The 13,671-nt window shown below is 40.0% G+C and overlaps 1 non-coding gene across 1 annotated transcript; it reads left to right on the top strand.

The window, feature by feature from the left end:
- The first annotated feature begins 9,457 nt into the window (after nt 1-9,457).
- LOC111891998 (small nucleolar RNA R71) lies at nt 9,458-9,564 on the top strand. The gene has a single exon (XR_002850411.1). It is a non-coding gene; the product is annotated as a small nucleolar RNA R71 (small nucleolar RNA).
- The last annotated feature ends 4,107 nt before the right edge of the window (nt 9,565-13,671 follow it).

Genomic DNA, 13,671 nt, shown 5'->3' with positions numbered 1-13,671 from the left:
ATGTGGCCCTCCTGCGCGGTAGATGGAATGTATACCCGGTTGGCAATAGTGTTCGACCAGGTAGATGTAACCATTGTCTCGGGGAGATCTTTGTGGCAGATTTCCAAGAAAGCTTCAAAGTCTTCATTTAACATAGCGCTTTGGTCATAGATGCCAAGCTTCCACGCAAACTCAGCCATGCTGCATTGTCTCAGCTCCCCACCAAGACAAAAAGAAATCGTATTGGGATTGTAGTACTCACTACCACCCCGGAATGAGATGGTAGCAAAGAACTCCTAACATAGTTCAGCGAAGACCGGTTCCTGGATTTTAAACAATTGAAGCCAACCATCATATATGATGGTAGAATCCCCCATGTTACATTCCTTCACCAAATATGGTGTCAATTCCTCCTCTAGGCCAACCTTCCCCAACCAATCCCAGTCTACTACATTAGGTATGTATATCTCTTTCTGCTTCAAGGCTTCTAGCTTGTTTTTGGCGCGGGCTTGAGATGATTTAGAGGTGATTTGGCGAAAAGAGAGCCAAGGGATGTCTCCGTGGCTTCCCCTTCTTGAAGTTTGACCTCTTCTGGACATGGTGCCTGCAAAATGACATTAAGAAAACACAAACAAACAACACCTAACAATTAAAATCGAACAAAGCAGATCTGTATAGCCTCCTACTCTCCGAGTTCATGAACTACTCGGCGAGTAGGATGAACATCGGGTCCAGATTTGTGCCGAGTATATATAGACCACCCAAAACACCCAATTTTGCATAGGGGTTTGCTGTACTAAGTCTAATAATTACTAATCCAAAAGAAATTTAGCCAAATACCTCCTAATTCATAGTAAAATCAAAACCTAGAAATTGGGGAAACCCCCAAATCCGAATCTAGACAAAATAAAGGCTAAGAAGTAATAAAGCTTTAACCTTTGACAAGTATTGAGTGTAGAAATCATACCTTTACTCTTGAAAGTTGAAGATTCAGTGAAAATGGAAGAAATGGCTTGAGAGTGGCTGTGCATGGCGAGTGTGTGGGTAAAAATGAGTGAAAACCCTTATTTACAGATTATAAACTGTCTGTGTAAGTTGTCTACTCGCCGAGTAGTAAAGAGCTACTCGCCGAGTAGATCCACATATTCACAATATTCTAAGGATTCAGATATGTACTCGCCGAGTAGATCCGATGTACTCGGCGAGTAAAGCATGCAATTTGAACAAAGATTGATTTTTTCCTTATTTTTAAACCACCACCCCACACTCTAAGCATTGCTTGCCCTCAAGCAATCATTTAGAACATATTTTCGGAAGAAGAATGAGAATAAAACAAATCCTAAGAAATTAGAAAGAAAATAAAGGAAAAAGAAATGCAAACTCTTAAACTCGGGTTGCCTCCCGGAAGCGCTTCTTTTTAAGGAGTCATTAGCTGGACTCCTCCCCTTCTACGTTGCTGCATTTCCTTCCAGCAACAGCCCTTCTTCCACGCCTTCATTTCTTGGGACTCCTTCTTCATACCTTTTGACTCTATGTCCATTGACCTTGAAAGGGGTACCATCTTTTGATAATAACTCTATAGCACCATGTGGAAACACCTTCTTCACTAGAAAAGGACCATCCCATCTTGACTTGAGTTTGCCCGAGAAAAGTTTGAGTCTTGAATTAAAAAGCAACACCTTTTTCCCTTCAGGAAACTCTTTATTATCCTTGATCCTCTTATCATGCCAACTCTTTGTTTTCTCTTTATAAATTAGAGAGCTAGTGTAGGCATCATTCCTAAGTTCTTCAAGAGCATTCATTTGCATTAGCCGGTTGTTCTTGAGCTTCGCCATGTTGAAATTGCACAATTTTAAATCCCAAAAAGCTTTATGCTCGATCTCCACTGGTAAATGGCATTGCTTTCCATAAACTAGCCTATATGGTTTAGTACCAATAGGTGTTTTGAAAGCTGTTCGGAAGGCCCATAGTGCATCATCTAGCTTATCCGACCATTCTTTCCGATTGCTCCCCACCGATCTCTCCAAGATTCTCTTTAAAGCTCTATTTGTCACTTCGGTTTGTCCACTAGTTTGTGGATGGTAGGATGTAGAGAATTTATGGGTTACCCCATATTTCCTTAGCACCTTCTCTAGTTGATCATTGGCAAAATGAGTGTCTCGGTCACTAATAAGAGCTTTTGGGACTCCAAATCTTGAAAATAGTTTCTTTAAAAACCACACCACCACCCGACCATCATTAGTTGGCAAAGCTTGTGCCTCCGCCCACTTGGATACATAATCTACCGCCACTAAAATGTACTTGTTGCCTTTGGACATGGGAAATGGTCCCATGAAATCGATACCCCACACATCAAATACTTTGCACACTTGAATACTATGTTGTGGCATTTCATTTCGGGATGAAATGTTTCCCGCTCTTTGGCATGCATCACATTCTTTGACATATTGGGCTGCATATTTAAAAATTGTAGGCCTATAAAACCCAATGTCAAAGATCTTTTTAGCAGTGTAATGTGCTCCATGATGTCCACCCGTGGGCCCGCTATGACAATGCTCCAAAATCTGGCGACTTTCCTTCCCGAACACGCATCTTCGTATGATCCCATCCGCACAGCTCCGGAAGAGGTATGGCTCATCCCAAAAGTAATACTTTATTTCGGAAAAGAGTTTCTTCTTTTGTTGACTGCAAAAATATTTTGGGATGTATTTGGTAGCTAAGTAATTAGCTATATCTGCGAACCATGGCTCTTCTCCCGCGGTCACCATAATGTACTCGTCCGGGAAGTCATCTCCAACTTTGTCTTCTTGTAGTTGCGGGTTTTCTAGCCTCGATAAATGGTCGGCTGCTACATTCTCCATTCCTTTCTTAGTCGCGTATCTTGATATCAAACTCTTGAAGAAGTAAAACCCATCGTATCAATCTTGGCATGGCACCCTGTTTGGCAAACAAATACTTGATAGCAGAGTGGTCAGTAAAAGCAGTTGTTTTGGATAAACCAAATAAGGGCGGAATTTATCAAAGGCATACACCACAACTAATAATTCTTTTTCAGTGGTGGTGTAATTCTCTTGGGCCGGATTTAGAGTTTTCCTAGCATAATATATGGGTCGAAAGTGCTTATCAACCCTTTGACCAAGGACAACTCCTAATGCGAAATCACTAGCACCACACATTATTTCAAACGGTAAATCCCAATTTGGGGCAACAATGATCAGGGCATTAGTCAATTTTTTTTAAGAATTCAAATGCCTCTAAACATTCTTTAGTAAAATTAAATGGTGCATCCTTTAAAAGCAATTGTGTTAGAGGTCTAGTTATTTTAGAAAAATCTTTTATAAAACGCCGGTAAAAACCCGCGTGTCCTAGAAAGCTTCTTATGCCCTTCACATTAGTTGGTGGGGGTAATTTGGCAATGGTGTCAATCTTTGCCCTATCCACCTCAATTCCCAATTTGGAAACTTTGTGGCCTAAAACTATACCCTCCTTGACCATAAAGTGACATTTTTCGCAATTAAGGACTAAGTCGGTCTTTTCACACCTAGCAAGCATTAGGTCAAGATTTGTGAGACAATCATGGAAAGAAGATCCAAAGATAGAATAATCGTCCATAAAGACCTCCATGATTTTTTCCACCATATCGTGGAATATGGCTGTCATGCACCTTTGAAATGTCGCGGGTGCATTGCATAACCCAAAGGGCGTGCGTCGATAAGCAAAAGTCTCACTTAAGCAAGTAAATGTGGTCTTATCTTGGTCCATTGGGTCTATGGGTATTTGGAAATACCCCGGAAATCCGTCCAGAAAGCAATAATAACTATGGCCCGATAATCTTTGTAGCATTTGATCAATAAAAGGTATGGGAAAATGGTCTTTACGAGTGGCATCGTTTAACTTGCGATAATCGATGCACACTCTCTGTAACAACCCGAAATTGTCCATCGCCGAAGACTCGTTCTACCCGTAAAAATTCGTCGTTTATCAATTCGTTCCGATTTCGTTTTGGGTTAAATTATTTAAAATTATATGTTTATTATAAACTAATGAGTGTCCAAACCCCTTAGGAACTCATGAAATTAGCCCAAAATGTTTATTTCAAAAATTTTAGAAACATCCTCGCCGGGTTACGGAAACTTAATTGGGTGCGACCAAAAGCCCCGTTTAATGCCGGTATCGGGTAGAATTCCACCGTGTCCAAGTTTTGGGACCTATTTAAACGTGTTCAAGCTTTCATTTGAAGCTTTTGCTTCCTCTCTCTACTCTCTCTCTAACCTCTCTCCTCAAACCAAATTTAAGGGTCCAAAATCATCAAATTTAAGCTCCAAATCACCAAGGTAACTACCCTAACTCCTAGTATAACATCTTAGGCCTTCAAATTCGAGTTCAAATCATGGAATAGGACCATATTCAAGAGTTTACGGCCCTAGAACAGTCCTAGGCCGTGAACTCACATAAATTGGGTTTTAGAGCCCAAAAACCCTTCCAATCGACCTTTGGAGCTTAGATATGGCTTAATAGTTTAATGGAATGGACTTAGAATGCCTTAATCATGGATTTTGAAGATTAAACATGAGTTTACTGCCCAAGAACATGCTTGGTCCGTAAACTCATATAAATGGGGTTTTTATGCCCTTAAACCCTTCCAAAACTCCATTGAAGCTTAGATATGAATTGTAGAATATTGGATTTGGCCTTGGAACACCTTGAACATTAATTTAGAGGAGTATACATGAGTTTACTTCCCAAGAACATGCTTGGGCCGTAAACTCATTATCATGGGGAGTAAACTTCTTTTAGTGTGTTAAAATGCCATTTACACACACCATAAGCCTTGGGATAAATTCTAGAAGTAACCAAAAACAAGATTTGGACCTTAAAACATATTAAATCCCCCATCTAAGGAGTTCACGGCCATGAGGGGGTTCATGGGCTGTAAACTCCAAAATCCATGCTAAAAGTCCCCTAAAAATCCATACAAGGCTTAGGAAAAATCATTGGAATCACATGTGATTGTTTAAGGACCAATACATTAAGGATTCTATGTGTGGGGGAGTTTACGGCCGTAAACTACAAGTTTACGGCCATAAACTCCAATAAATGGTCCTTAAGTGAGTTTAAATTCATCCCAATGCCCTAGATGCAATCCTAGCTAAATTATCCATGAGTTATGAAGCCATTTAGCACCCAAAAACACCTTCCATGAGTTCACGGCCGTGAAATCATGTGGATGGGGTGTTTAAGGATGAAAACTCTTCCATGAGTTTACTCTTGAAGAGTAAACTCCATTTCCAAGCCTTATGTGACTTCAAACGCCACCCGGGTCCTTCCAAACACTAGTAAGGGAGTGTTTCCGCAACTAGAAGTGTTTGTCTCTACCAAATAAATAATCTAAGTCCTAATTAGATACAAATATGTATCTTTTCATAATTCATAGGAACCTCGTGCGTTTGCAAACCCAGAAACGACGTTTAGGATCCAAGCAGACACGTTCCTCGTCCGGTGAGTTCATACCCTTACCCTTTTTCAATGGTTTTTCAATGTTTTTAGGGGGGGGGGGGGAATACAAGTAAACTACTAATGTTTTCAAAACTTAAAATTAATGTATTTTAATAAATATCTGGCAAACTTATAAATATTATTACCCCTTATGTATTATGCTGAGCATAAGGGATGATTTATCAACTACAACTATATGAATTTCAGTTGAGGAAATAACCAAACTAATCAAATTATTATGGGAATAATTTGGGGTTCTTTAGTTCTTGTTTCATCACGTATTGGTATGTATATAAAGTTTTAGATAAACTATGTCTGATTTAGTTTATCTCCGTTTTATTTGAATGTATTGCCAGATAGTTTCATTGTATATATCTATATTCACTGTATTATGTTTCATAATCTTTTGTATGTTTGATATCGTATGAGAACCCTGTGAATAATTTAGTACTAGCTTGTGAGTTTTGTCATTACCCTTTGGGTTATCAGTAAATCCTTCCCGGAAGTGTAACCAGAGTCTCCTGGAGGGAGAGCGAGGAATTTGTGAATAGATCTATTCGGGACTGACAATCCCACACCTTAACTGCTAGCTACAGTTAGGCGGGCACGCTTGGGGTGACAAATTCTGGATATCGTCCGACGTCTGACAAGCGTCAAGGAGGTCTCGTTGTCGTATCAGCATGGTTACCCGACTCACAATACGTATTAATATAAGTTTATTCACGGCTTGGGTTTGGTTTTGGATTTGATTTAATTTCATATCTACTTTCTGTTTATAGTTTCTATATCTAGTACGGGAAGTTAGTCCCATGGTTTTCTGTCTATTGATCTTATATCTAGTACGGGACGATAGTCCCATGATTTGAAACTATATCTAATACGGGATGATAATCCCATGGTTATGAATCTGTATCTAGTCCGGGATGGTAGTCCCATAGTTTTCAGTCTATATTTTCATGTATATCAAACTATCTTGTATCTAGTACGGGATGTGAGTCCCATGGTTTTCAAACTACTTTCCATCTATATTTCACGTATAACAAACTAATTTATATCTAGTTCGAGATAGTAATCCCATGATTCTTAATATATAGTTTTATGTATTAAACTATACTCTGTGATATTCAACCGGTCTTACATTTAGGAAAAATATGGGATTTTCCTGGGGTAAAATACAACACATAATCGAATTGGTAACAAGTGATAACTAAACTAACCTTACATAAGAAAATATGGGATTTTCTTGGATAACAACCCTTTTCGGAAAAGTAAAGGAAACTAGTACATTTTTCAGAAAACAAACATCTTATGAACTCACCAGCTTTATGCTGATTTTCAAACTGCTTGTATTCTCAGGTCCGTATTAGACAGGTACCCGGAGATCTCTTTTGGTGAAGACGGAGTGTGTAGAAGACTCGTCTCATTTGGTTTATATATATATATATATATATATATATATATATATATATATATTATGTATCACACTTGTACAATTTACTTTTGAAACAAATGTAAACTTTCAAATATATGTAATGTAATGGTTGTTTACTTTGATTACTATGTGCATCGGATTTGATACTCAACGTGGAGTCAACCCTGGAAATGTTTCTGCCTTTGGTTTTCGGGGTGTGACACTCTCCAACCGGTTACCGTTTGTGTCGGAATAAGCTCATTCTGCTCGTTGGTTATGACCATCATCCCTCCTTTCTTGGGCACGACTTGGACCAGACTCACCCACGGACTATCGGAAATGGAATAAATAATTCCTGCATCTAAAAGCTTGACGACTTCTTTCTTGACTACCTCTTGCATATTTGGGTTTAATCTTCTTTGGTGCTGCACAACCGGCTTTGCTCCTTCTTCCAGGTTAATCTTGTGAGAACAATAAGAGGGGCTTATCCCCTTGATGTCGGTGATGCTCCATGCTATGGCCTGCTTTTGTTTCTTCAAAACTTGTACTAGCTCTTCTTTTTCAGATTCAGAGAGGTCAGAGGCTATTATTACTGTGTTTTGATGACCATCTTCAAGGAAAGCATACTCCAAATGTTCTGGTAACTTTTTGAGCTCAGTTTTTGGGTTCTGTTGGTTGTACTCGCCGAGTGCAGGTAAGGGACTCGACGAGTTGGCAGCTGAATTCACGAATTCATTTTTCTCTTCACGTGGACTCGGCGAGTAGATCGACCCTACTCGGCGAGTTGATCTGTCAGCTTGTTTCCTCAATTCTTCAAACTCAGCTTCTTCCAGCAGCCTCTCGATCTCCATTAAGTCTTTTTCAGTATCAAATTCTTCATCAAAAATTGTGGACTTGTTGGGATCTTCACTTTTGCATTCCTCCATTAATTCATCCAGCATGTCAATTAAGAAAGCCATGTCATCACTATTCCTTGCATACTTCATAGGTTGATCAACCCCAAAAGTGACAGAATCATCCCCTACCCGTAAAGTAAGCTTCGAGTCTCTCATGTCCACTATAGCACTTGCAGTGTTGAGGAAAGGTCTTCCAAGGATGATCGGGACTTGAGGATCCGCCTCCATGTCTAGAATTATGAAATCTGCGGGAAATACAAACTTTTCCACCTTGACCAATAGATTTTCACATATGCCTCTTGGAAAAGTGACTGTCTTGTTTGCTAAGTGAATCGCCATACGAATCGGCCTTGGTTCCGGGAGATCCAACTTTTTGAAGAATGAATATGGCATGAGGTTCACACTAGCTCCTGAATCGTCCAAAGCATGAATGATAGCCAAGTTACCAAATTGGCAAGGCAAAGTCAAGATCCCCGGGTCACCCTTCTTCTTTGATAGTTTGTTGAGCATGGCAGCTGAACAATTCTCATTAAGTACCACCTTTTTGACTTCCTCCATCTTCCTTCTATTTGTAAGAAGTTCCTTAAGGAATTTCGCGTATTTTGGCATTTCTGTGACAGCTTCAATGAAGGGTATGTTGATTTGAAGAGCCTTAATATGGTCAAGAAACTTCTAGTACTCTTCTTCCTGTTTTTCTCTCTTAGCTCAGGCTGGATATGGCATTGGAGGCTGAAAGGGCTTTTCAGGAATCTGATTTTTCAGATTTGGCAGTGGACTCGTCGAGTCCATATTCTGGACTCGGCGAGTAGGCTCTATAGATTGAAGGTTTTGACTTTTGTCTTGAGTTTCTTCAACTTCCTTCTGCATTTCAGTTGGTGCTTCATTCTGAATAGGGGCCAGAGGATTGATTATCTTCCCACTTCTTGTTGTGACTATGTTTATTTGCGCGCCTCGTGGGTTGTTTTCGGTTTTGCTAGGAAGTTCGCCCGATGATCTTTGGTTTATTTGTTGAGAAAGTTGCCCGAGCTACATTTCTATATTGTGGATAGATGATTGCTGGTTCCTAAGCATGGTTCTTGTTTCTTGAATTGCAGCATCATGATCACTATGTCTCTTTTCGGAAGCAGCTACAAATTTGGTAAGCATCTCTTCCAAACTTGGTTTTCTTTCTTGTGTCGACTCCTCTTTTTGGTAAAAACCTCTTCCTTTCTGCCTGAACTTCTCCTCATTGGCCTTCTTGTACTCTTCATAAGGGAGCCACTCTTTCTTTGGTTTTCACCAATATTCATCATACCGATCCCCACTTGAGTAAGATACTTGCACCTTCTTGTTGCCATTTTCATCCAAATCACAGTCTCTAGTAAGATGAGGCCCATTGCAGTTTTCACACCCCACTCGTATAGCATGTATTATTTGGTCCATTTTGTCCATCCTCCTATCCATGTTTTTCAACATGGCCATCACTGCTGATAAGTCTTCTGAAGCTGAATAGGCGGATCCCCGTGTCACATCATTTCTTGGATTATGATATTCTCTAGAATGCTTAGAGAATTCTTCAATTAGTTGCTTTATCACTGGAGGCGCCTTCTTCGTAAGTGGACCTTGTGAGTCAAGTAATTGCCTAGTTGTAACATTTACTCCATAATAAAAGATGGAGACTTCTTGCTGGCTATTGAGGTCGTGATGTGGGCAATTCCTTAGCAAGCTCTTGTACCTCTCCCAAGCTTCATATAGTGACTCTACAGCTTGTTGTTCAAATTTGGCTATGGCTTTCTTGAGCTTGGATATCTTGGATGGTGGGCAGAATTGATCAATGAACTCTTCTTTCAGCTGGGCCCATGTAGTGATGGATCCGGGGGGTAGTGACTTGAGCCAATCCTTTGCAGCACCCTTCAAAGTAACCGGAAGCATGCAAAGCAGCTGAGTTTCCCGAGGCACGTTGGGAACATTGAAATAGTCAGCTACATCATTAACTTCATCCAAGTGCTTGTAGGCGTATTCGTGATCTTTGCTAGTAAAAGGGATCTCTTTAAGTAGAGCTAGGATATGACCCTTTAGCTCAAAAGTAGCAGTTGCGGGAATTACAGGCTGCACAAGTCCCAGGCCAGTGTCATTGCGCATCCTCTTCTTCCATTCCCCTATGGGGACTTCATCGATATTAGCCATGATAGCTAACTCGTCCTCAAAATCGGATTCGTGCTCGTACGTAGGTTCTTCTTCTTCCTCGGTCTCATACTCGGTGTCTTTTTTAATCGGGTCTTCGATTGTCAAAGAGGCGCTGGATGCTCCTGATTTGCTACTCTTCTTCTTGCTGAAAACGGACTTGAGGTTCTTTAGTGGCGAATTCTTTGAAGAAGCGGATTCTCCAACGGCTTTTCCTTTGCTCCTCCTTAGTGCGGATTCTGGGTCTTCGAGAGGAGGGACCAGAGGTGTATCAGATCCTCGGGTCATGAAACAACTGCAAAAAAACAGGGAAAAACGCGTAAAAAGAACAAAAATAAAACAGAACGAAAATTAAAAATACTTTGGTAAACAGCGATCAACTCGCTGAGTAGGTGTGATTGCACTCGACGAGTGGACTGTTTACAACTAAAAAAGTTAAAGCTAATTAAAAGACTACTAAAACTAAACTAATAATTTATAACACCTAACCTAATTACTGTATTACTGAAAAATATAACTTTGTGCAAGAAAACTCACACAAAGGATCGATAAAATTAGGAATTAGATTTAATTTTGGAACCGTTCCCCGGAAACGGCGCCAAAAACTTGATGTGTGTAAAATGCACTGGTTTTATTCCTACTTCTAATTGATAAATTTAGCACACAAAGGCAGTGAACCTGTCTTTTAGTGGTATAGTTTGTGACAACCCAAGTTGTCCCATTACATTTCCCCGTTACCGTTAACGGAATATTCCAGTTTATAGAAGTTCCGTTAATTGGAGGTCGTCAATTAAATAAACATTACAATTGTTTATGTTTAATAGGCCGTTAAGTCATGATGAAAGAAAATAAAAACACATAACATACATTTCCATTTAATTGGAAAAAAGTTAGTTTTTATTATTACGACCACTAAATCGGGTGCGACCAAAAGCCCCATTTAACGGCAGTATTGGGTAGAATTCCACTGAGCTTCAACTCTAACCCCTATATAGGGGAGAGTAAACTTCATTTCACCCTTTTTACTCTCTCTCTAAACTCTCTCTCTACAACTTTTTCTCGAGCCAAAAATCGTCCGTTTCGAGCCCCAAACGAGTAGGTAAACTATCCTAACTTGTTATATAGCTTATCTAGCCTGCAAATTCGAGTTTAAAACACAAAATAGGGACAAAATCATGAGTTTACGGCCCTAGAACACTCTTGGGCCGTGAACACCAATTAATGGGGTTTTTAAGCCCCAAAACCCCTCCAAATTGTCCCTAAGGGTTAGATATGACTTGTAGGCTTATGGAATCGGGCTTAGAACACCTTGAACTAGCATTTGGAAGAGTAAACAAGAGTTTACTACCCAAGAACATGCATGGGCCGTAAACTCCTCTTCATGGGGAGTAAACTCATTTTTGTGTGTTAAAAATGCCCTTAAACACACCAATGGCCTTAGATTAAATTCTAGAATTGACCAACAACAAGCTAGGGACCTTAAAGGCAATTAAAACAACTCCATAAGGATTTTACGGCCGTAAACCCCTCATGGAAGGGTGCCTGGGCCGTAAACTCCCACAAAGGGGTTATTTGGTGCCCAAACTCCTTCATTCAACTTGGAAAAATACACATGATTTATTCTCTATCATTTAAGCACTTAAAACACCCAAGGAATATGTCCCTAAGAGTTTACGGCCGTAAACTCCCTTGGTTAGGGCCGTAAACTCCAAGTTGGTCCATATAGGTGCTTTAAACCCATTCACACACTTGATATTTGAGTCTAGCAAAAATTCCACAATTGATATGAGGCACTTTAGCACCCTAGAACACCCCCACCAGGAGTTTACGGCCGTAAACTCATGGGGAGTAGTCCCAGGGCCGTAAACACCCTATGGTGAGTTTACTCTTGGAGAGTAAACTCCCTTCCTAAGTCATACTAGCCCTTAAATGTTACCCGGGACACCCCAAACACTTAAACAAGGTGTTTACCGCTCCTGTGAGCATGTATATTTGTTTAATTAGTGTTAAATATACTAATTGTATGTGAACATATGTTATCATATGTTAAATAGGTCATTGTGTGTGTTCGAGTCCTTGCGTGACACCGAACGCCCAAAGGACACCTTCGTCGGACCTACTTACACCAGGTGAGTTCATACCCCTGAATGAACCTTTTAAATGTTTTAACATGTTTTATAGGGGGGAATACAAGTTAAACATGCCAGTTATCATATCAATCATATGTGATTGATAACCCGCATGCACAAGATTTTACCAGTGTACACTGTTTTTACCGAGTAGGACACTATAATGGTTTTCAATTGTTTCAAACTCTTACTTATACTGTTTTATCTAAATTCATTCTAAACTGGTTTATGAAAGATTTTCTAAGGTTTTCAAACATATTTTACAAAACAATACAAATTGTGATATTCTCCGGATATAAAGGTTTTTCATCAAAGTTTCCCTTTTACGACGTATACTTTTACTTGTTAAATACTGCAGCTTCGCTGATACTTATTTTATACTCCTACTCTGTAACGCTTTCACTTATACTTGAAGTCGCTTATACCTGATGGACGCTTACACTTATTCATGCTCTTACTTAGAGATACAATTCTACTTCACTTATACTCGATATCGCCTCTACTTCACTTATATTCAATATGCTCTTACTTCACTTATTGTCGTCTCTACTTCGTGATACGCCTATACTGGTTCGACACTCTTACTTCACTTGCGACCACTCCTACTTCACTTGTTAGACACTCCTACTTCACAAAGATCACTTCTACTTGATACACACTCAGTCGTAGTTAGATATATATATCTATGCTTATATAGGTACATATAAGTAATGATTGAAAGACTTAGGAAGGCTCGTCTGCCCTATTTCCTTTTCTTCGTTGAGATGTGGTCTGGTGGGATCGGATGGCTGTCCGAAGGTCGTTTGACTCATTAGTTATATACTATGTATATGAGCATGGACATATAGGAATTCTCTAGTCAGTTCAGTCAAGAGTCTCTACCTCTAGCCTACACTTACATTAGAAACCCACTATTGGGAAGTCTCTACCTCTAGTTCAGCACTTACACACTACCCACTATTTGGAAGTCTCTACCCACTATTTGGGATGCATCTTCAGGACACGGCCTTCTCCGTCGTCTAGTCGGTAACCAGAATCTCCTGTAGGGAGGGCGGACATTGTGTGTATAGATCTATATGGGATTGACAACCCCGCACCCAGACTGCTAGCTACAGTCCCGGCCTACCAAGCCAACGGGTGACAAATGTCACATCTTATAGACGCTTGTAGGGCGTATGGAACTCTAGTCAGTATGGTTACGAGTATCTCGGGTTACCTTATAATTCTTTGTCCTTAAGGTAACGGTATTTCGCCAGCAATTTACACTGTATGCTGGTAATTCATTTTTAGAGTCACACTATTTGACCTTACAAGACGTATTTTTCATTTGATACTGTCTGGGGTCTGTCTCCTCTGTTTTGACCTTACAAGACGTATCTCTCATTTGATGCTGTATGGGGTCTGTATCCACTGTATTCACTGTGTTCACTGTTTTTGACCTTGCTGGACGTATCTTTCATTTGATACTGTCTGCGGTTTGTATTCACTGTTTTGGACCTTACCAGTTGTACTTTTCATTTGGTACCTCCTGGGGTTTGTGTCTCCACTTGATTAGACTAAACCAGGCGTGTTGTTCGTTCGGTACTCTCCTGGAGTC

This window comes from Lactuca sativa, chromosome 4, assembly GCF_002870075.4.
Source record: "Lactuca sativa cultivar Salinas chromosome 4, Lsat_Salinas_v11, whole genome shotgun sequence".
Taxonomy (NCBI): domain Eukaryota; kingdom Viridiplantae; phylum Streptophyta; class Magnoliopsida; order Asterales; family Asteraceae; genus Lactuca; species Lactuca sativa.
The sequence above is the reverse complement of the archived record's forward strand: the minus strand, read 5'-3'. Positions and strand labels throughout refer to the sequence as shown.